This window comes from Falco punctatus (genome assembly GCF_963210335.1).
Source record: "Falco punctatus genome assembly, chromosome: 4".
Taxonomy (NCBI): Eukaryota; Metazoa; Chordata; class Aves; order Falconiformes; family Falconidae; genus Falco; species Falco punctatus.
Window position 1 is genome coordinate 49790664 of NC_137583.1, and position 24142 is coordinate 49814805.

The 24142-nt window shown below is 50.4% G+C and overlaps 1 protein-coding gene across 9 annotated transcripts in view; it reads right to left on the reverse strand.

The window, feature by feature from the left end:
* Positions 1-24142, reverse strand: part of PTPRS (protein tyrosine phosphatase receptor type S) — a 187616-nt gene that overhangs the window by 116530 nt on the left and 46944 nt on the right. The window contains exon 1 of one of the 9 annotated variants that reach the window (XM_080382503.1): positions 19929-21268. The exons of 7 other annotated variants lie outside the window; for them this stretch is intronic. The gene's annotated coding sequence lies outside the window, so the exon portion shown is untranslated. Of the gene's footprint in view, positions 1-19842; positions 19890-19928; positions 21269-24142 lie in introns of those variants that run through there. One more of the 9 variants, XM_080382506.1, reaches the window with a different exon arrangement.

Below are 24142 nucleotides of genomic sequence, written 5' to 3' on the forward strand. Positions count from 1 at the left end.
AGTCACGCTCAGCAGCACCCGGCAGATTCAAAGCACTGCCCTTCACCGTCCTCCTGGGTGCGTGCAGCCAGCCCCAGCTCACACCCTACCCTTCTCTTTGTTTGCAGGATCCTCCATCCAAATTGCTCGCACTTCATGGAAGGAGGGAAGGGAGAGGGAGCCATGCAGAAAATCACTGCTGCCAACGCAGAACTTTGGGTGGTTTTTTTCATTTAATGCTTTCTTTAAAAGGACGCACCAAAAATTAAGCTTGTCCATAATAAAAAAAGGCACTTAAAAGAAAAAGTTCCTGGTTTCTCCCTTTCTGCTGCAGAATGAGAGCATCTTTTTTGGCAGCACACAGCAGCGAGGGATGCACGCTGAGCCCCATACCCCATACCCACGCAGTTCTGGATTACACATCTGAAATCAGGGCTCCTCTGAAGAAAAAGAAAATGCAGAGAAAACTGAGGCTCTCCTTGCGTGTACCCCACTCCTGAGCAGGGTGGAAGGCGCAAGCATGAAAACACATTTTAAATTTATTTCCTTCCTATGGAGCCAAATGCAGGTCAGGGCATACGGCAGCAAGAGGCAGAGGGCAGATTTCCATCATCTCCAGTAAACCTGGACCAGCCTTGCTGCCCAGCAAGGTCCCAACGTGGTATCCCCTGAGGCAGGTTTGAAGTAAACCACCCCCAAAACGCAGGGACTAATGGCAATGAGGTGGCTCACAGGACTAGTCCTCACCCTTAGGGGGCTGGGGGCCCCCCAACCACTTGCTGTGGGGTCCCCCATAAGCACTGTGTAGAGGAAGAGGGTGCAAGGAGCCCCAGGCAAGGCAGGGTGCAGCTGCCCCGCAGCAGGGCAATGCCTGGCAGCCCCGAGGAGCTGGTTTCTCCTTCTCCCTCCACCCAGCTCTTCCCTCTGATCCCAGCCTCCACACAGCCTCTCTCTGCTACCAGCTAATCTGCACCCGGAGGTGCAATTACCTTCCATGTATTCTCTATTTACGCTCTAGGAACCATATAATTTTCTAGACCAAAAACATAATTAAAGAGTTGGAGCTCCCTGGAATGGAGCCCTCTCTCCTGCCATCACTCTTATCTTCTCTAAAAATACCCTGGCACGGCAGCCCTGTGCCAAGGGTCAGCTCATGGCAGGGCTGAGCCGTGGAAAGAGGAGCAGCAGTGCTGTGATGGGTGTCCTGCAAGAGGAACGCACCCAAAAGCACCCACTTTAGCCCCAGAAAGGGGGTGCCCCAACAGGAACCAGTTGCTCTGCACCCAGTCCTGCTTTGCTGCAGTCGGGGCTCCAAGGGGTCGCCTATGCAAGGAAAGGTTAATTCAGATTTAACTTCTAATGTGGTTTATCTAACCAACTTTAAAGCCTTGGGTGGACAGACTAATTGAGAATTGAGGGGACTTCAATGATCATTGCTCTACCAGCAGAAAAAAAATCTGGGGTTGCATCCAGTTTATTCCAGGATAAATCCAGCCTTCCAGCTGAGATGCAAAGGCACATGTGCACAGGAGAATATCAGACCCCAAAGACACCGGCTTTTCCATGGACAACAGCAAATGTCCATGCTCTCCATGCTCCGGCTCACATGCTCATTCTGGTTGAAAACATGCTCAGGCGGGTTAATGGCAATCAGCCCCCCCAAGAAACCCCCTCCAACAGAGGATGTGTGCCCACAAAGTGCCCGTGCACCCCAGGGAAGTGCTGTACAGGCATGTGCCAGAGGCAGCCAGGGTCAGAGGCACAGGGCAGTTCAGGGGCCAGGGTGCCACAGGTGAAGGGCAGGGTGCGTGCCACGCTCTCCTCTATGGAATGATGATCTCACATCCTATATGCAGCTGAGCATGACCAAGGTCACACAGCAGGGATGTGGCAGAGCCATGCATCTACCCCCCAGCTTCTGTAGCCATCTCAGATGCCACCGGCAGCAGCAGGGAAGGAGACGGAGCTGATCACACTTGCTCCCCCCCGTGAAAATGGTCAGTGCTTGTTTCCGCACCCGAAAAAGCAAGCAGCATCGCAGCAGGGCACAAGATGCCCAGCAGTTGCACAACCAGACCCAAGCCAGCTCAGAGCAGGAACACAAGGACACGCCATGAGAGTGGCTGCTCCCTGAGCCTCCCCTGCCCTCGTGCGCCCACAGCAGAGCCTAAGATGCCGCAGACTCACAGGCCGAGAGCTGCCGAGGACACACAGCCTCCGCAGCAGTTACGCACCTTCCAAGAGGCGAGAGGCAACCAAAAAACCAAACCTCTGCTCACAAAACACAGCACAAACAAGCAAAGCAAGAGTTTGCAAAGCCTCGCCGGCGGCACACACCCCGCGTGCCCACCCCGCTGTGGAAGGGGGAGCTGGGAGCCGCTTCCCGGGCGGGCAGCCCTCCATCTGCCCCCTGGTCCTGCCCAGCTCCAGTCTGCACAGACAGGCGGGCTGAAAGCTGGGCTCAGCTCCCCGGGCCAGAGCAGCTGCGCTGGGTCCTGTCCAGCCGTTCTGCTGCAATGGCTCAGGGTTGGTTGGCCGCGGACCCCGCTGGCTGCTGCTCCTTCCCAGCTCGTTTGCTTCATCTGCATCCTGTGGGCAAGGGCTGCATCCCCCAGCAAAACCGGACCGCTCTCACCAGGGCTCGGGGGGAAGGAGTGGGGTCCCGCAGCTGCTGCGGCATCGCACGTGCGTAGGGAGGCGGAGGAATAAGAGCAATAACATAGAGCGGGAGGAGGGGAAAAAAAAAAGAAAAAAAAAAGAATTGAAAACCAAGTATGAAACAGCCCTGGGGGAGAATCGCTGGCCTGGACTTGCTGTAATTACACTCCTACTGCTGAATACAAAGCTCTTGGCTCGGTCCTCTTATAAAACTGGGAGAAGGAAGGTGAAAGAAATATTATTTTTTTAAAATATCCTGAAGGGTCAAAACAACCTTTTAACTTGTCGACTAACAAGTTCAAACAGGACTGCAAGTACTGCTTTCCATAGCTTCCAGGGAGAGACATTCAGACCAGTCATCTGAACTCAAGTCCTCCAGGCCTTTATGGTTTTTTTGACAGCCAGAAAAATCAAGGTAAAGGTATTGGCAATCTACCCCAAAACCACTTCCCAGCAGAAGCACCAGCCTGGACACAGTGCTCCAGCACACGAAACGGAGCTGCTGAGCTCCAACCCCAGCTCCATCACCCCATGTCCTTGGGCAAATCATCTTGCCTTTGAGCGCACCGGTTTCCACATCCTTCCCTGTAATTACACCCTTCATCACCTGCTCTTGTTCTCTGCCTGCGTGTGTCACACAGACTACCCCGCCAGCACGAAGCCACATGGCCCTGGCCAGGGAGGAAAGCTCTGCCATCACCTCTCCCCCGTTCACATGCACCTTTGCAAACGGTTCAGCCAAACCAATGCAAATCCACAATAAACACACTTACCGTGATTTAAGAAACTGTTTCTCGCAAACTCTGGGCTGGCATGGTTTTAACGTGAGCTTGTTAGAGCATCACCCAGAAGCCAAAGTACATATAGAGTTCCCATGAGCTAGGTGGTGAGTGAAAAGCCAAGGGACCCCACAAGTTTTGCTTTCCCTTCTTAATTCGTGTGAAATTGTAAGTCTGCTCTGATGGAACCTTCTCCTGAGATGGCTCAGCCCATACACAGCCTCCAAGTAGCCAGTTACCCACCTGAAGGAGAAAAAAAAGCAGCATCCACAGAGCCTTCGGTGCTAACTTTAGTAAACACATCATTTCCTCAATTCCCTTTGGCTTTGTGGGCCAGGTCTGTATGTCACTCATGCCACCCTAGCACTGAAATCAGCGGCAGAAAACCTTCCGAAACCTCACTTTTATTGCTTGAAGCGCTGGCAGCCCTCTCTCCACTGGAGCACTCCTCATTGCCATCCTTGGAGATGCCCTGATGGGGTCCAACATGGGGAGCGGAGGTTTGAAAGTCCCTTCAGCACAGGGGAGGCTGAAGGCTGCTCCTCTTCCATCAACTTCAGGGTTACTTTAGACACCCTTGAAGACACCAAAGTAATTCTTCCCAGTCAGAGACTGGATGGGTCCACCAGAAGAAGGACCAAAGCTCCCAGAGGCAGGAGCCTTGTCGGGCTGAGGAGTCTAGAGGCACCTCCCTTGACAGCCCCGGCAGTGCTGAGCATCCCTTCTCCGGCAGACCAGACCTTTCAAGGAGTCACTGGTCTGGCTTAAAGGAGGGACCCAGTGATGGGTTTTACGGTGCATCTGCAAAGCTGTGGGGGTACATTTACGACACATCCAACAACAAATCTGATTTTCAGGTTCTGAAGTGATTAGAGGAAGGGTCTGATGAGGACTTTTCCATGTTTGTTTTCTGTGGTTTTCATTTTGGCCTCTTACACAATAATTACGAGGGAAAAAAGGTGTCTGAAGGAGCAGCTTAAAAACACATGCATTTTTGTAAATCCTCCCACTTCCAAGATTGTATCAACAAAAGAAAGGAGGAGGAAGAAAAAACATAAATAGGAGTTTCACATTGACAAGGTCCCTTTGAACAATTTTCAAAGAGCTCTACTACCTGCTCTCCTATTTGATTTCGTTTTTTTCAGAATATCTACAGCGTGTTCCTCCACGTACCGAATGATTCCACCAGTTCAAGTCCCTTTTCTGAACTGTTTCTTGAAGAAAGCACCCCTGCAGCAGCAGCTACCACAACAACTGCTTCAGATGTCCGCCCAGGACCGTGGTTGTGCCAGGATCTATTCCAAGGTTTGCTCGATGAGGGATTGCACATTGATGCTGAAGATCTGGGAGCTATTCCCAGCTCAGTCACAGATCTGCAGTGGCTGCTTCCCTTCAAGGCAGAGGTTGTCTTCCACCAAGGATATCCAGCATGGAGGAGAGCTGAGCCTTTCTCTTGGGTGGGATCATTATGAGTGTAAGCAAGGAGCAATCTTACGCATCCACCAAACTGTGGCAGTTGAAGACCTTTAAAGCATCAGAGCCCTTTCCTGGATGCTGCATCCTTATTTTTAAACGAGTATTTCCATGTATTGCCCTACTACACTCTGTGCTTTTAAGAACAGGTAAAGCAAGAAGAGTCCCCAGACCCCACCACAAATGGATTGCAGTGACCAGGAACAAATCATCCCTTAAAAATCAGTCATCCATCCCTGAACCAAACAATTCATGCATCAAAGCCAGGAAATCCTTCATTTTATTAACCCAAATCTAAAGCCAAGAATTTTACACACAATCTTTGTGGTGGTGCTGGTGGGGGTGGCTGCTCCACGTTAACAGCTTCCTCCCGCTACCAGTGGCCTGGCAGCTGCAGCCTCCCCCAGAGCAGCCAGATGCAGCTCCAAACCGCTTGCAAAAGAGCTGCTGTAGCACACATGCCCCTGTTCTAAGCAACGCTTGGTCGATACCACCATCCTGGAAGCAAGCAGCCCTTAATTCTAGCTACTCTGCAGCACAGGCAGCTCTGGGCAGGGGTAAATGCAGGAAAAAAGCATCTGCTGTCTGATCTAAAGGACCCAGGCTGCCCTAGAGGTGCTATCTCCCATCCTTTGCTCAGCTAAGTTTCTTCACTTCCAACAGAACTCTGAGAAGGGGAAGAAAAAACGTTTGTTTGGGACTGCAGAAAATAAAAAGATACAGGGACAAATCCCCCAGCAGCCAAACCAAGGAAAGCAAGAAAGAAAAAGGGTGGGTTTTTTTTCAGGGAAGCTCACTCACAGTATAACTGCACCAGAAGCTCCATGCCCTCCTCTCTCCTCCTGAAGCAAATTTCAAGGCCAAGGTTCATGTAATGCCTACAGACCTTCCTCTCCATCCTCTGGGGGGGGATCAAACTGTGTGAGAGGCAGCCCTGGGACCCACGCAGCTGACACTGCAAGTGACAGCGAAGTCTAAAGAACAATCAAGTTTTGGATTATGATGGGAAAGAACCACCGCACATACATGGGCACAAACCGTAAATAAATAGGAAATAAATCCCGTGGACGTGGTGACAGCAGCCCCCAGACAGATCTGTACAAATTGCCTTTTACAAATAAATAACATTATATCAGGGTTTATGGGCTTCCCTGAGATGGGCACAGGCAGTGCTGTAAATACTGCAATGGCATTAATTAGGCAAAAGGCAAAGCCATAAGGATTTTCTTGGGGCCCACAACATGGCTCTGCTCTACGACGGCAGGACAAGATGAGGAAGAGGAAAGAAATATAGTCTGGCATCCCCAAGCAGTGGGAAGCACCGCTAGAAAAGGACGTTTTCCACCGTATGTCATGCCAAAGGGTCACAGAAACCCAAGTTAATCAGATCCCCGCTTAGCTCTTCCAGCAGCGAATGTCTTGGCCAAATCATTCTGCCTCAGTTTCCCCCCTGTGCTACATGAATAGAGAACGCTGAAGAGCTACTTAACAAAACCAAGTATCTAATTCACTGAAGATGTTTAAGTGCCTTGAGATTTCTGAAGGATCTGCTATAGGAAAGGCATTAATTTAAATATCTAGTGGCATAGAACATAATGCCAGGCAGATTTTATTCCATTCTTTTATAATAGCTTAATAATCCTCGAAATAGTTTCATTGTTAATACTCCTGTTGTGTATTTTATTATGGCTTTTCAAATTGTAAAGTAAGGTAAACACTCCACATTTCTCTAGCACCTACCAAAGCGCTTTTCAGAAATAATTACTTAAGCTCCACAAACACCCGCGTGGGGGGACCCTTCCTATTTAGACAGGAGTGCATCATCCCCCTTTTCAGCCAAAGCCACCCAAGATACTCTGAGGCTGAACAGCAGCAAAATGCACTCTCCTCCCTCCTCCCCCAGGCTTTCATTACCAGTTATTGTCTCCTCTCTTTAAAGATCCACTGATTATGATGAACAAAAGGAGCAGCTTGCCTGGCCCTGCTGCAGCCCCGCTCCCGCCAGCCCGTGGCTCTGCAGATACGTCGGGCTCCAGCGCCAAGAGCAGGGCACGGGCAGGGTACCAACCCCTGACCCTCACCCAGATGGCCGCAGAGCAACCGGCCGCAGGCAGACACCGATACATCCTCTGTCAGGAGATGAAGGAGACAGCAGATTTTCAACTATGAAAATTCCATGGCTATTAAAGGCTGTCCAGACCCAGAGAGCAGGGTACACATCCCCTTCCCTTTTCCTTCTACTCCTTGTGACTGTAAGGCTACTGATGCTCCTGTAGCTTCCCACCTATGCATCCCCGGCACACACCTACTGCTGCATTTATTGCAGAGCTCCACGACATTTTGCGCATCTGCCATTGCACCCATTATCCCCAACCCAAAGATGCAGAATGGAAGGACCAGAGGAGGCAGCGGCTTGTCCAGGCTCACGGAGGAACCCTGAGGTCTAAGCAGGAGACTGAAGCTCAAATGCAAACCTGAGTTTAACACGCTATTATCCTTCTTTTGGGTTAAGTTTTAGCCATTCATACTTGCAAGCTGGGAGGTCCTGTGGCCAATATGCCACAGCTGAGATGGTGGGATCTTCCAGAGCAGACACAGGCTGAGCTAATAAGGACAAAATAAAAACTCAGAGGAACGGGAACCATCAATTAGCAAACGATCCTTAAAAGCACAGCAATACCAGTGCTATAGCAGGATAAGAATGAGAGATGTTCAATTCATAGGTAAATCTCAGCCTGACATAGGAGAAAAAGAAAGAAAAAAAAAAAGAAACAATCACATTTGGGGAGAAAAATGAAAAAAAAGAGTAAAGTCTTCTAAGGTCTATGGTGAAAACCACACTCCCCCCCCCCGAAAATATACAGAAAGAAAAATGCAAGATCAGCCAGAGTTACTGATGAAGAAGCTCCAGGGTATAGTCAGTTATTGAAGTTTTGCAACATAAAGCTTAAATTTTATTTTTTTTTCCTAGAAAAAGAGAGGAACAAAGCATCTCCTTCCTCAAAAGTTAACAACTGTGCGACATCATCTCTGCATTGTCTCCCTGTTTTATCACCACAGTACAGTGCTGAGCAGATTCCACCCCAGGGCAGACACAAAACCACAGGGCCACGGTTTCTAATTATACCCTCTATTCTCAGGGAAATGGTTTATTTATTAGCTCTTTGAGCTTCCCTTTCATTCATTCTCAGTCCCAGTACCAGCGGCAGCGAGGGGCTCTCGACAAGAGAAAATTTATTAGGTTTTCTCTATTCTCCACCTTCCCTGGTCTGCAGTCTCCCACCCAGCCTCTCCCTCCTCTCCCCCATTCAGCATTACAGGCAGTCTCATCACTTTTAATTCAATAACTTGCAGTATAATTACTCCGTAATAACACTATTATCTTAACATTTACTCAGCAGCTGTGATCCCCTTACAGCGAGGCAAGGAGGGAGAGGCGAAGGGATTCTCCGGGGAGAAGCCACGGGGAGAGACGCCTTCCTGCAGCAGAAAGGCCCAAAAATAAACCCCAGCCGGAGATGGAGATGCTGCGGCAAGGAATATGAGTGGGGTGAGTCCATCCATTTTATCTCCCTTTCATCAGAATCTGGCAGGTTTTGCATGCGGAGGAGAGACACCAAAGGGACGCCGCGTACGCACAGCCCCAGGTCTGTAATTCCACAGAAGCCATTTAAACAAACACTGCGCTTCATAACCTCCCTAAAAAAAGAGCCTGCCATGAGGAAAACGGACTAAAAATGGGGGTAGGCAACAGCGAAAGGCCCACTGAAGGGTACAACTGTGCTCCATGCTACAGGAAACAGGATCATCTCCTGCACAAGTCATCTATTTAAATACAAGTATTAACCACTTGTACATTATCCCAGCTATCACTCACTACAAAGCCCGGTTTACATTTTTACTCCAGCAACGCCTCAGAAAGAGAGGTTCTCCACATCTCACGACAGCACATCTGGTAAACAGGGTAAGAAATTCTTCTAAAGCCGTAGACTAAAACACAAATAACTTGTGCGGCAAATGAGGCAGGGAACAGCCTATTTAATATCAGACACAACCAACTCCAAGCTTGCCTAGAAAGGCAGGATTTCAACCTACAAGCCTTACCTAGCTTTTACAAAGAGCTCGGGTGTTGGCACCTTTTGCCTCCTTGCTGTGGTTTTATTTTCTGTGATATTTAAACAAACAAGCCCACTGCATACTTACGCAGAAATGTTCCTACATGCACCATAGAAAGAGCAAGTTACTACAGCCCCTGCTTAAGCCAGCATGATTTCAAAGCCTACAAGGTGAGCTCAGGTTCACACAGATATCAGATCCTGAAATCACACCCGAAACTCAGTACAAACACCAGCGTTAAAGAATAATTCACACTATAATGTATCTGTTTCATACACATGCTTTAGCAAAGGGGTAAACACAGTTTATTTTGATTGATTATCCATCGTGTAATGCAGAGCTGTAATTCCATCAAGCCATCAAAGCGATTCAGCAATTATATAAATCACGGGAGGAACGTGCGAAAGATTTGTTGTTAGAAACTCAAAATGGAATTTCCTTATATTACATTGCTGCATATTGGCTTGTTTTTTAATAATGCACAGTCAGATTATTTTGGTTTCAAATTCGTTTACATGCCCCTCTCATACACCAATTCACTGGTTACTGCCAATGACAGATCTCATCAACATTAATAAGACATTTTTTGCTGCCTTCCACTCTCAGAAAATTTCCAAAGCAAATGAAGACTGAAATGCAGGGGACGTGATGAAAATCACACCCTGTGCCATATAACCCAACCTCTCAGAAATGGCTGCACCTCCATAATCCCAACCATGTGTAATTCACACGGAAGAGGAGACTTCCCACTTTCTGCTGGGATATGACAAAGGATGCTACTGGGAGCCCCTGATACAGCTCAGGTTTCGTTATTTATAATGTTATAGAAACCCTTTACTACTGAATAGATCTTGTGTGTGGACATAATTATATGTATATGCATTATCATAATTAAATCTACAATAAAGTAAGACAGTTTATGATGCATTATCCAGAAATTGTTATTGAGTTTTTACACCTATTTAGTTCTAATTTAGTAGAAATGACAACCCCAAGCTCTAGGACATTCCCAATGGAGACAGCTGCTTAACTCCCTGTATATTGCCGCCTCATTCCTCTCCTACGTGACTGCGATCCCAAGCACTGGGGCAGAGGACAGCCCCTGCAGAGCTCTCCAAAGCTCATCCTCTTCCAGCCCAGAAAAGTAGCAAATCCCAAAATCCACACAAAAGGCACCAAACTTGCAGCCTCATTGATGCTGGTGTCAGTGGGCTCTGGCTCAACCGTATCTGCCCAATCTCAGCTGCAGAGACCAGCCCTGTCTGAGACACAGCCCAGCTCCTGCATTAAAAGAAAAATCATTACAGATTTGTACAAGTTGATGGCAAAACTCTCCTTGCCTTCAGTGACAGCGGATGTCATCTCACTGCTCTGCTCTACCAGCCCAGCAGGGAACTGCCCAGGGAGAACACCACTGCAAGTCACCATGATTATTTGCTTTTGCCTTTTTTTGTCTTTAAAGATAAAAGGAAATCCAACCACTCTGCTTGAATTGTGGGCCCTAAATCAGTATTCATAACCTGCTTTTTAGAGTTTGTTTGTTTGGTTGGGTTTTTTTTTGGGGGTGGGTGAGAAGGAAAGAAAAAGCCATGCAGAACTGCACACTGAAAAGCCACCCAAGAAAAACCCGAAGCAGCACTAAACGTTGTGCTATTAAGTGAGAAAAGACTACAACTTTGATGTGACACTTGGCTGTTTGCTGGCACTATAAACTATTGCACACTAAAAAAGTTTGTTAAATGCTCCATAAACTTTAACACATTGCTGAAACACGTCAAACCGAGAATTTTATTTGGCTATCCACAAAGCCATGCTTCATAACAGGCAAAGAACAGCAAATGCATATTTTTCTGTAGAAACTACCAGCATGTTTTAATTTCTAGAGTCCAAATCAATGAAATTAATACAGGCAGACTTAAGAATTCCCTGAGAAGAAAGCACCCGTGCCAGGTCTGCTTTAGGAGGACAGCTGAAGCCTCAAAAAATGATGGAGACTTTGGGGTTCACCCCTCCTCTGGTACCTCTGACCTTTGTATTTTAAGAAACAACCAACTCCTGGACATCAGGGAGCGCCCAGAGAGCAGTGAAGCACTAGAAGAGCTCCACAAATTGCAAGTGGAGTTGACGCTTCATCTTTTCTGCGTATCTGCCTAGACTTGCATTTCCAAAGCTATTCCAGGAGCTCTAAACCAGGGTACCAGCCAAGAAGAAAAAACACATCTTTAGAAACATAATCCTCAAACATTTTAATACTAATGTTCATTCCTTGTCACAAAGAAAACCGTGTATTTCTCATGATTTTGCCATTTTTCCCCCAAAGCAGGAGGGAAGATGAGCAACTCCCCAAAGGGGCAGCAAGGTGTGAAGCACCACAAGCCACCCACAACTCCCATCGTGTTCATCTCCACCAAAATTTCACACTAGACCTGAGATGCTTTCCAAAGGAATATTTTTGTCCAATGAAACTTGCTGAAAACCCTAAAATCCACTAGCTGTCTTAAGCATCATTGGCTTTGCATAAAACCTAAAGCCACTTTTAACATGTCACTCATCTTCCTTATTAAGTCTAATGGAAACCGTGTGCCACGCGGCTCCCCGCTTAGGGACAGACACAGATTTGGATGAATCACCCAGAGACAGTGAGGGACCAATATCAAACCTCCACTCTGCATCCCTGCGCCTGCACATTGAGACCCCAGGATACAGGGGACCGAGGAGGGGCAGCCACACCCCCTCCCAGCCCAGCCCCGTACAACCTGCCCGGCACGCTGGCTGTTGCAATCTTCTGCTTTATAGCAAGCAGTTGCTCCAGCACTGGCACAAGGGAGCAGCAGGGATAGAAATTCATTTTGAATCACAACTATACCTGGGGCTAAATCATACGGATGGTGCGATTTACACATTCCCACCTCTCGGGGCAGCGCATAAAACACAGCGCAGGCCCATCATTCATTTCAGGATATTGCTCCGGAACGTGCTGTCAAGCGAGTGTTTCATGGCACACGAGCGAGGCTTGCTGCAAGGAACCGGGCATACTCAGTGAGTGGCACTCAGTGCTTTGTGTGACGCTCCACCTTCGTAAGAGAAATGGACTCCTGGTAATGGACTACAATTCCTTCCTCTCCAGGAAGGCAGCGCTGCAAGCATCAAACACGTCAGGCTGGAGGCAACAGTGATTCATCTAGTCCAACACACCATCACACCAGCAGCACCCAAAAGCAGATGCTTCAGAAGCATTACCTGTCTGGGTGAAGTTTTTCCCTAGCTCCAAGCCACCACTGCTTGGCAGAGGACCTGAAGCAGGACTAGATCAAGTCTGGTGGGGCAGAGACCAGACAGGAGCGCTTGCCAATGGCATTCTGCAGCATCCAAGACACCAAATCCATTAACGCTGGAGAAACGGCAGCAAAACTGAGTTCTCACTCCTTGACACATACTCAATGCAATAGGCGCAAGGCACGGATGGCACAAGAGCATTCCAAGGAGAACAGGAACCATAAGATACTACAATACAGGGATACTGCTGGGGAGACTGGAGCCTTCCTGCCTAGCGGGGCTCGTCTCCAGCAGGAATTAACCCACCTGGGAAGCCTGGAGCAGCCTGAACTTCGCAAGCTTTCCTCCTGCCTGCGCACTTGGGGCTGCAGCCTTCAGCCTCAGCGCAAACCCAGGTCTTGGTTAGTGAAATAATCCTTTGAATTCAAGCAGCTCCCATTTCACAGAACAACACAGCTGTTCACTTCCCTGCATGTGTTTTTACAGTGAGTTCTTCCCTCCTCTCCCCCATTCAAATAAACACATTTTCAGGATGGCAGTCATAATTTTATACCTTATTTTTCATTTTCCTCTTTTCAGACCAGTGTTTCCAGGCTTTCCAACTTCAGAAACCTTGCAGGCACGAGGCTTGCTGCATTACCATGTCCCTTAGCCACCACTTTGTTCAACACAGAGAAGAAATCAAAATTCAAACAGCAGTTCCATAGCCTTGACATTATGGCTACAGCAACATAAAGAAAGACAAAAGATCCACCGGTTCAAACCCTCCAACACTCCTCAGGTGTCTCATGTTTCACAGTACCTCCTTCAGCTCAAACCCAAAGTTTCCTTCATTACAGATTAATTTCCTGCTCCTCCCCACCCCCAATTTTCTTGAATTCTGCTGGAAAGAGGGAAAAAAAACACCCAGAAGGGCTTATTTTACAACACGAGCACGGAGCTCCCTGCCTGGCTGGGGCCCTGTCTCCGCTGTACATTGCCCCTGTCTGGCAGGAGGAAAGGAGCTGTGTGCGGGGCGGCTGGACATCCCTCCCGACGCAAAACAAACCCAGTCCTGAACAAAACCAACGTTTACGACGCACTTGTGTGCACGTGTAGCCCCCAAAACATGAATCAAAGGCCTGAACGTGCCTCCTGGAGAGCCGACTTCCCTGCAGCAGCATTTCCAGGAGGCAAAGCCAGCAGACGTTAAATTTTCTGGGCAGTTTTTACACGTGGACTTGATCCTCAAACACGGTGCTGGTCAGAGATTGGATTTCACTGTGGCTATTCCTCGAGGTCCCCATTTCGGCCAGTTCCCAGCAGTTCTCACCACTATGCAAACCCTCCTGCTCTCGAAGGCAGGCAAGCAACAGGGTATTTCCACCCACGCACGGACACTGGCTGGCAGAGCACTCCGGGGAAGGACCATGCGATGCATCCCGGCGACATCCCCAGGAGGCTGGTCCTACTCCAAGAAAAATAGCAATTTTTCCCTTTCCAAACCATAGCGTATTGAAGTATCTGCCCTCAGGGGAGGCTTTTAGAAAACAGGATTTTCCTTTCTACTCCTTCACTCAATGAGATGGGGCAGAAGATATCCCACATCCCCCTCCTCCTCCGGCTCAAAAGCTGCCGATTCCCAGTGCAGCCCATTTGGTGACCATGGGGAAAGACGGATGGACAGGGACATGCAACTACCCAGATCCTGTAACAGAGCGTGGGGAGAAGCTGCTGCGCGCTTCCTTAAGTAAAGGATGAAGTTTTAATTTTAGCTGATCTCTGGGGAGAGAAGGTTATTGAATCCATAGGAAGCAACAGGGAATGAACTAAGTGACCCTGAGGCCAGGCGCAAGCCAGCAGAATTCCCAAGGGTTACAAAGCTGGAGGGACAGACCAGCACCAGATTTGCTGTGGATTTTTTTCATCCCCTGCTTCAGACACACACACATTTCCCTTGTGCTGCCTTACAGAGCAGACAAATGTAATTTCTTTGGGAAAACTGGAAAGACTATTTTCTTCCCAAACCTTCCTCCTCTCCAAATCCTCCCCCCCTGCAACTTGCAGAAAAGTGCCCCTAATCCCCAAATTCTCTCTCTACCTGCAGCAAGAGCTGAAACCCTACCCATCCCCTCCCCCAGCCCTCCAACCACACTAATCCATCAAATTCCCTGGGCTAGCAGCCCACCCCCAGCCCCGACAGCAGCAATCCTGGCACCAGATGTCCACTGACAAAGGCAGCACCAAGCATCAAAAAGCAGTCGCCCCATCACTCCTGTCCCGTTGGGGCCCCTGGGCAAAAAAGGAGTTTAAAGTGCAACAACCCACCTGCGCAGGCAAGCATCCTTCTGCTGCTGCACACCCAGGGCACCAGCGCCGGAGAGGGGCCACGGCGATGCAACTCTAACCGCATCTGAGCCCACCGAAGGGTTACAATTCCCCCTCTTGGATCAGGGATTTAAAACAGGGGTCAGTGATGGAAAATAAAAGGGATTGTATTTAAAAAAAAAATAATCAAACCCAAGCAAGACATCTGTGCTCTGTCCACACAACGGCTGAAGCAGCATTAGCAACGACTTTGTTTAAATATGACTGTTGCAAGCCTCTTCCCAGCATCCTCCTCACTGCCTGCCAGAAGGATTTTGCTAGCCAAACCATGCTCCAGATTAGCCATCTGGATTATCTGTATTTGCTAAACCCAACCGCAACACCGGCCTTTAAAACAACACACCCATCTCCAGGGATTTGTTCATAGAAAGAAAAGGGGAGGGGGGATATTCTCCACTCCACATATTCAGTACCTTTTCAAATGCACTGATTTTTTACCCTTTCTTCCCTTTTCCTTCATTTGTGGGGGTTTGGCACTATTGCTTCCAGAACTAGGGCATGCTACTTACATCAGCCTCCTCTGTCAAGTCCCACTGGGCAGTTGACAGCCTCAGCCCCCCATCCTTATCTCACAAATGCAATTTCAAGCTTTCCCACATTTCCTGCAGAGAAATGGGAGAAGCAACATGCCAGCCAGCACAGACCGTCCCAGCACCGCGCAGGAGGGTCAGGCTGTGCGTGCAACAGCCCCGCCTGAAACCCATCCCGAAAAAAACCTGTGTTAGTGGAGCCAGCCCATGAGCAAAACCCAGCTCCCTGCCGCATGAGAGCAATGCCCCGTTTCTACAACTAATTAATTGCAACAATCTCCCCGGTTGGCTTTTGAAATGGCTCCAGCTAATGGTTTCCCTGATTTGTACGGGATGAGCACCTCTCCTCCCTCCCATACCGGAGCATCCCTGTGCCAAGGGGACAGCCCCTGCGCTCCCCAGCCACCCACACTCCCACCTCTGCCGCACACAGGGACCTGACACGACAAATCCTCCCAAGGTTGGAGGTACCGAGGCTGGGGGGAAATTTGAACTGTCATTTTCCCTACTACACCCAGCTTTAGTGCTGCTGTTACAGCATCATTTTATTTATGGTATTACTCCTGTCATTATAACGATCCTACATAAATTCCACATACCGATTCCGTAACAATACTTGCTGCTATTATAATAATGATTCCATCTGAATGGCACAGGTGCCATTATCAGAAAATCTGTTTGTAGTAGAGAATCAGCTGTAAAAAGAGGCATTACGCCCAAATGAACTATTTTAGAATTACCATAAACAAGGGGCTAGCCTCAGTTCCCTCAGCTGCAACGCACTGCTTCCTGCCTGGCTGTAAATAGTGAGTCAAAATCAGCAGGTAAGTCATCCCGCAGCCTGGGAGCTGATGCTGGAACCAAGCACCTTGTGGCTTCCTCACATGAGTAAAACCTACCCCTGCACAAATTTTAATGAAGAATTCTCGCAATGCACTTACTAAGTGCTAACGAGAGCACTAACCGGTATAGGGAGAAATTGAAACACACCCTTACAAATCCATAAAAGAGTTATCCATAACTAGACAGGAAAGGCAGAACAGCTTCTTTAAAAACCCGAACTCACCCAAGCACGTGTCAGCTCATACAAAATTAAGGCAGCAGTCACTTTGGAAATGACAGAAGATGCACAGGAAAAATAAAGGTGTTGCAGGGTTCACTTTGATAGGTCTCCATCCCTGCATCAGCCCCTGCACGTTCACAGCTCCCAGGTGCCTCCTGATGCAGAAGGCTTCACCTACTGCAACAGTTATTAACTCCTACAAAATAGTTCTGGAAGGGCAGCTACTCCTTCAAAGAGAGCATCCAACAGATGTTTTCCCACCATCAGCATTCAAACACGGTGTCTCACATTCCGCAGTCCTTAATTTTACCAGTTCATTCTTCACACCTGCAAACACAGTATTAAATAAATTCAAATGCAACAAGATTACACTTCCCTGGTGCCACAGGATGCACTGCAATCTCTGCCGAGTCCAACAGCCAAGCCTTGCATGGGAATAAAACATACTTGGGGTTCAAAAACTCTTCAAACAGAGGGCAGAGGAAGGCTTGGGGGGAATGGTAATGGGATCAAGTGTCTTTCATCTCCAGGTGACTGGTTAAAAATTCAGCCCAGGTGAGCAGCATCTACAAAGTCATTACTACACAACGACTGCACAAAAGCCAGCATGAAATGAGTAAGTGGCTTCAATCCAGCTCTTCGTGGACCAGTGTCAGACAACTTGTCACTCTGACACCTGGCACCATGGGACAGACCCTGAAAAGACACCAAGGACAGGATTATGCAACCTCAGTTTTCTCCTTTACAGGTAGCTGGGTGACACTGGCACTGCTGCTCTTTTTTGGCCTGTGCCCACACGCAGCAGACAGGGACGCTAGAGCCAAAAACAGAGATACCGGCTCTATTCCTGGCATCGCTGCTGACCTGCCGCATGAGCCTATGCAAGCCTTGCTACCGCTTCTGCCTCGTCTCTTTTTGGCCGAACGATCCAACCCCTGGCACTTCAGCGCTTTTCACTGGTCAACCCTAAAACACTTTACGGAAAGAAGTTATGCATTGCTATTCACATTTTACAGAGAAGGAAGCTAGCAGATTGCCATTTCCCCAAGGCTGTTTTTCTGGCACGCTCCTTAGAGATTAAATCTAGAGAAATAGCTTTGCCTTACAAGAATCTGTACCCACAGGCCAGATTCAACAGCTAGGGTAAAGAGGGTGTTTGAAACTTGCTGTGATCAAGGTTAAGAAACATAATAAAATACCATATCCTGCTTTTCCAGCTCTGCAGCGTAATGAGGGATTTCCTCATATACCTGCTGCAACTGTCACCTTTGCAGGAATTTAGTACCTAATACTAAATTCACTCTCTGTCTGCACACTGAACCATCAGATGGTTTATTTTGGTACCTCTACCTCCCCAAAAAAATGGTACACATCTCTTCCATGTCAGAAGTGTAATTGGGCCTTCTCTGGTTTCGACAACGTTGAAAAACTACTGCTTTGACTTTGGCTGCAGGAGGAGGTTGCAGAGCAGCTGGATGGCAGAGCAGGAGCCCTGACGTTCCTGCACTCCCTTGTTCCCACTCCAACAGGCTTTGGACTTGGAACAAGCGTACGCACTTCTCCCAGAGACGATGCACCTCTTCCTGCACTAGGGATCAACGACACAATCCACAGATGATAAAAGATAACGATACTTTCTGTTCTACTTGCCAGGTTCTTGGAACAGTAACACGAAAGGATGGTGAGCATTACGGTTTTTACCCAGGGATGAAAAGCAGAAGAGGGAAGCGCAGCCTGGGAGCTGCCACCCTCTGTGCAGCCCCTCCTCCAGCTCAGTCACAGGTGCAGGACCACCTCATTTAGCCAGAGCTGCCATCTGAGCAAGCCTTACTCACCATCTCCAAGCCCCCAACCCAACACATTCCTCCGCAAGAAGTGAGGGGGTGGCCTGAAAGGCACCAATCAACTCCAGACGCTCATTACGTTAGAGAAAACGCAAATCACGAAGAAACTGTTAAAATAGCTCAATTAGCTCAAACGCAGATTTTTCACTTCCTCCTTTTGGTGAAAAAAAAAAACCCAAACCCACCACCAACCCAAACCCTAACCAACAGTGTAAGTCTGTAAATAAATATTAGCCTTGTAAAACACCAGGGCTGACACGCACCTCTGCAGCCAGAAACAGACCAGCAGCGGATTACTGACGCACACCCAACAAACACCAAGCTAGTTATGAAAGAAGAAAAATTTCCCAGCGCAGGTGGTTTGTTATTCTCAGAAAGTCTCTTTTCAACAGATGTTCCTCTTTTCCACGTGTGGCAATCCCAGCACACTAGAATTTGTGATCTCTTCTCTGTTAAGTGACGTTTTCAGGAAAAGGGAAATTAAAGAATAGCAAGATGCAGCTAAACAAAGCACAGGCTAGAGAACGCTGCTTTTTTTTTTAAGAGAGGAACCATAATGTTAACGCTAGAAACTGCTTTTCATGTATAGTAATGATCAACTTAATCTTTAAATTTTTTTCCGTAACTGCAGGAGAGTCCTCTGCCAACGAACAATATAAATTTAAATTTAATTTCAACTGTTCCTTTAACTGCCTCGAGTCAGACCAGCTGCTGCAAATTCAAAGTTAGAGCCTTGATGTAAAAGTTACCTGCAACATAGAAGTATTTTGCCTTTGCAGAGTGAGAAAGAAATCATAAAGGGATAAAATATGTCCATTCCTCAGGAAAGTTCTAGCTACACGGTTCCCATAACAAAATGCAGCATTTCTTTTTCTTCTCTTATGTTTCTAAAATTATGCATTTTAGAAAAATCCGCATCTTGAGCTTGAGCAGTAATGTAATGGCTAGCAAGCAAGTCACATAGAACAGAGAAAGCCAGTTATATTTTAATCCTGGGAACCAAGCACAGCAGTTGTGCAATGTTTACAGTGAATAAATTCTGTACGTTACTCAAACGCCCAAAGCCCGAGTCCAGCCCCGAGCTGTGGAGAGCATCCTGCAGGCGACTGCTGCGGACCAGAGCTACCTTTCACTCATTAAAAAATAAAAGGCATTTTCCAGTATGAAAAAAAAAACCCAAAAGGTAGTAAAAGGGGTAACTTGAAGAAAAAGTATGAGCTGGCGAGCCGGCCCTCTGCAACGCGGCGAGCGCTCCCCGCACAGCCGGGGATGGGGGGCTGCACTCGGTGTCCTGTTCCGCAGCAACTCTCTGCCAGGAGCCCCGGGCTGGGGGAGGGGGAGAGGGGGAGGGGAGGGGGTGGGAGAAGGAGGGAGAAAGAGGAGGAGGAGAAGGGGGTCCCTGCGCATCGCGGCCCCAGCCCCAGCCGCGCTCCCCTCCACCCAAGCAGCGCTCCCCATTGCCCCCCAGCTCACAGGCCCGGCCCGGCCCCGCGCAGCCGCCCAGAACCGGGTGCCTCCACACGCATCCATCAGTGCGACCCGGCCCCGCCGGCCCCGGCCCGGCCGCCCCCCCGGCCCGGCCGCCCCCGCCGCTCCCCCAGGCCGCGGGCCCGTCCCACACGGGGCGCCGGGAGGGCCGGGCCGGGCGGGATGCTCCCCGCAGGAAGGCGCTCCGGCTGGAGGTGGGGGGGGCGTGGAGGGGTGTGCTTCCCCTTCTCAAAAATGAGTACAAAAATAAAATTTTAAATCAAACTGACTGTGCGGAGTCTGGTGCCGGCGGGGCTGCGGGCCGGCCCCGGGCCGAGGGGACCCCCGGGAACGCGGGGCGGGGGCAGGCACTTACCGGGAGGGGCCCGGCCGTCCCACCCGCGCCGCCCTCGGCGCCTACGGACCCACGGGCGCCGCGACCCCGCCGAGGAGCCCCGCCGCGGACCAGGCGGGGGGAGGCGGGGCCGGGGCGGGGCCGGGCCGCGGGGCCCACCCGCACCGGGGGAGCGGGGCCGGGGGAGGCGCCGGGGGGGCGGCCCGCCAGGCCCGGCCGGTGCCCCCCTCAGAGCGCCCGGCCGCGGGGTCACTCACAGCGCGGCCCCGCACTCCTCACCCGGTGCCCCCGGAGCTGAGCCTTTGGGGTGCCCCCGCCTCCGGCCTGGCCCCGGGGTCGCCCCAGCCTGGTCGTTCAGGCTCTCCCGGAGCCTGCCCTTGGGTCCTGCCTGGGCTTTGGGGTCCATCCCCCCATGCCTGGGCCCTTTGGGGTCCGTCCCCCCATGCCTGGGATCGCTGGGGTCCCTGCCCCCCCCCCCCCCCCAGCCCACACAGTGCTCCCCCAAAAAAGAAGCAAGAGAAGTTCCCGTCCCCCCTCCAACCGGGGAGCACCGCCGCTCCCCCAGCACCCCCAGCCATGCCACCGCTGGCAGCGCCTGCCCGATGGGGAAACTGAGGCAGTGCAGCCAGCACATGCACCCCATCCCCTCCAGCCAGCAGCACCCGGGGGGTCTACCCTCAGCAGACGCCACCCAAGCAGGAGCTGGGGCTCCCCCTGAGCCCCCCAGACCCCAGCCACAGCGCAAAATTCGGAGCACGGGGCAACCTGGAGGGGCCGCGTGCCAGCCCGGCGCAGAGCCAAAAGGGAAGGGGCAGCCAGGATAACCCCCGCCCTGGGGTTTTTGGCAATACAAAGCCCAGCACCACTCATCAGGTTCTGGCTACCTTGGGCGGGGCTCTAGGATCAGAGAAACTCTCACCTCCCAACACTTTAAAAAAAATAAAAAAAGAAAGAAAAGAAAACCCAACAACAAAAGGCACAACCTTCTTCATTTATTTTTCATGGAACTCTACAGACGTGCAAAGCTCTCGCAGCCATCTGTAAAGAGAGAAGGTAATTCCTAGCCTGAGGACTTCATAGTTTAAATAAGATATAAACGCTGCAAGAGAGGACAGTGAAGAGGAAGGCGAGAGGGGTTTGCAACAAAAGGGTTTCTTCAGCGTGAGATTAGGCTATCACCATTCTATGTATACATCTTTGCATTGACTCTATATAGGATTTCAGAGTAGCTCTGTTATCTCTGGGCAGGAACAAAACACTCTGTACTTGCTGTCTTCCAAATAACACCAAGAAGCTGGAACCAAACAAAACCCCCAAACAAAACAAAACAAAAATCACAACAAAATTCCTTCTCCTCTCGTTTTTGCCTTTTTTTTTTCCCCCACCCCCCCCCCACCCCCCCCGAGATATTTTGCTTTTGGGGGTTTCGGGGGTTGGTTGGGGGGGGGGAAGTGTCTGTTGGTTTTTTTCTTTTTTTTTAAAGCTCAGGGTTGAAAATCCTTGGTCACTTGGGAATTCTCCAAGCCAGCGACTGTAGCAGGGCAGAGCGCAGAGAGGCTCTTGGCTGGCCCCAGCGCAGAGGGCTGTGCTGGAGCATGTGCCTGGGAGAAGGAGGGGGGGATGCAGGGGGCAAAGGAGGCCACATACATTTTTAGATGAAAAAAAAACCACCAAAGAAAAATAAAAAAAGAAAAGAGAAGAAAAAAAAAAAACACCACCAAGGCCTGCCTGGCGCGTACGCCAGCTCTGGGGGCTGGGAGCGGGGGAGCGCGAGGAGGAGAAAGGCTGGGTGGATGGAAGTGAGGATCCAGATTGAAAACAGATGGGATTTTTCTTGCCAACCTGACATCCGAGACCACGGGAGGCGGGGTAAAACTTCCCCTTCGGAGAGGCTGGCAGCCAAGAGATATGGGGGGGACGGGGTGACCCCAAAAAAATCCCAGTTTGGTTTAAAATACCTTCTCGCTCCCTCTCGCTGGGGCTGCAGGGCTGGCAGAGTGGCACCCACTGGAGCTGGGTTGTTTTTAATACTTTGAGAGGTTTGATTTTACCATTAAGTGTCTGATTCATCTGTTCCTGCCTGCTGGAGCTAAGCCCAGCCTGGCAGCTAATACTTGCCCCTAAGAGACATTTTAGGGGTATTTTGCACCCTCACGGATCTCTCTGGATACACACAGGAGAGAAACCTGCATCCGTGCACTGCGATGACCCCGCACACACCTTCGCCCTCCCGCATGGCACCCATCAACCTGCAGCTAAACACGGGACACAGCCTCTGCCCAGGGACGAGCTGGCACCGGCAAACCCGAGCCCTGCTAAGATCCACATTGCCACGTAAAGGAGGCACCACAAACCGTGGGAGGACCTCAACATCTCCTGGCACAGCCCTGGGCACCTGAGCTGGCAGACCCCAGCAGCCCAAGCTGCCCAGGTTTTAAAAAGCTGCAAACAAATGATGCCACAACCCTGAAGTGACGTAGCAGCAATGCACCCGGGAGGAAATCTGTGGTTGAAGCAGCTGCCGCTTGGAGTCGCGTCTCCCACTTCACCCCTCCATCCACGCACGCCACGCTTCAGTTGCAAGAGGCACCGGCTGGTGCAGATCCCACCTGGTCCACAACAGAGGTGGCACAGGGGTCCGTGGTGACACGGGGACACAGTTGCCACACAAGTCCCTGTGCTGAGCACTGCATTTTGGAATAAAGATTGCCGCAGGAGAGCAAAAGGCTCAGGGTGTGTGTAAGCTGCTACCCAACATACATCAAGCGACTGGCAAAGCTGTCCCTCTGGCAGAGCATGGGCATCCTCCCCAGCCTGGCAGGGATGTGGGGTCCGTGGCCCCCTCCCCAGGATTTCACAACTACTTTACAAACCAGAAACAAAAAGTTAATGGTGTGGGCTTGACCACATATTTTCCAGGGGCTCTGGGAGACTGGCTCTCCGCAAGCCAGCTAACACACACTCTTTTCATTCAGCGCTTTAAATACCCAATTGTGTCTGTTTTCAGCACGCTCATTTTTAGCATTTTAATGATATGGTCCCCGGCTCTCACCCTCCTTGGATTGGCCGCAGCATGGGGTTTTTTCTTCTTTCTTTTCTTTTTTTTTTTTTTCTTTCTCCTTTTTAACATCTTGCAGAGCATGAGGGGAAGGGGAAGGGGGTTAGCAAGAGGTCACACATTTCTCCTAATCCAAGTGTTTTTCCAGCAGGCAGAGGGTCCTGCCGGGGACAAAGGAAAACCAGCCCCTTCGACTGCCTGTTGGCTGCGAGTGCTGCACCTTCTGCTGGGGGTCCCCAGCGCAGGACGGGCACGCTGCCCTCGCTGGCGCGCTTCAGGAAGGTGCACGATCCAGGCACGCTTCCCACGAGAGACAGTGACCCACCCCCACACCACGGCACAGCCAAACCCTCACTCACCACAACCCTCCCTGGAAGAAAGGGATTGGGGTTTTCCACTGCAATCGCTTTCCCTTTTTCCCCTGTGGCCAGAACCTTCCCCCAGCCCCGTCGGCAGGATTTTGCTTGGCTGCACCGCTCTGCTTGCAGCTGGGCAGAAGACCCCATTTGCAGGCAGGACCCATCACAGAGCATGGATCGCAGCACGGGCACAGCGCCGGCTCCCAGGGTCGCACTCAGGCAACCCGGGTGCCTGCACCCACCTCATGTCCCCCCACTCACGGCCTTGGCCTGTTAGAGCAGCTCTGATTTTTCCACTGGAAAGCTCCCAAAGAGACTTTGGACGTGTTAGAGCCCAGAACAAAGACTCCACCAGGAACTACAGGGAGCCCCGAGACACAAAAGCACCACGGGACCCCCAAATCCCATGACCTGGGGCTGTCCCAGGAGCCTCCCTGGATGTGGCACCACACTGTGCCACCTCCCCGGCACAAAGCAGCCCTAAACCTATATGGCAGCTGCTGATTTCGAACAGCCGGCTGCAAAACTAACCCCAGCTTCCCCACCAGCTCTCAAGCCACTCGCTATGCTGCCTGGAGTGCCCATGGGGAGGTGCTGGCTTGGCCCTGGGTACACGGAGGTCTGTCTTGCTCTGCATCACAGGCAGCCATCACTGCACTGACACAGCAAAGCTGCTTCAGGTTCAGGGCCAGCTTCAACATCTCCACCCAACCCTGCTCCTAAATCAGCCAGAGCACCCCGCGCATCCCGGTTGTGCAGACAGAGCCGAGGAGGCAGCAGGAAACGTGCGACGGCACCAGAGAAGAACCAAAATTGCG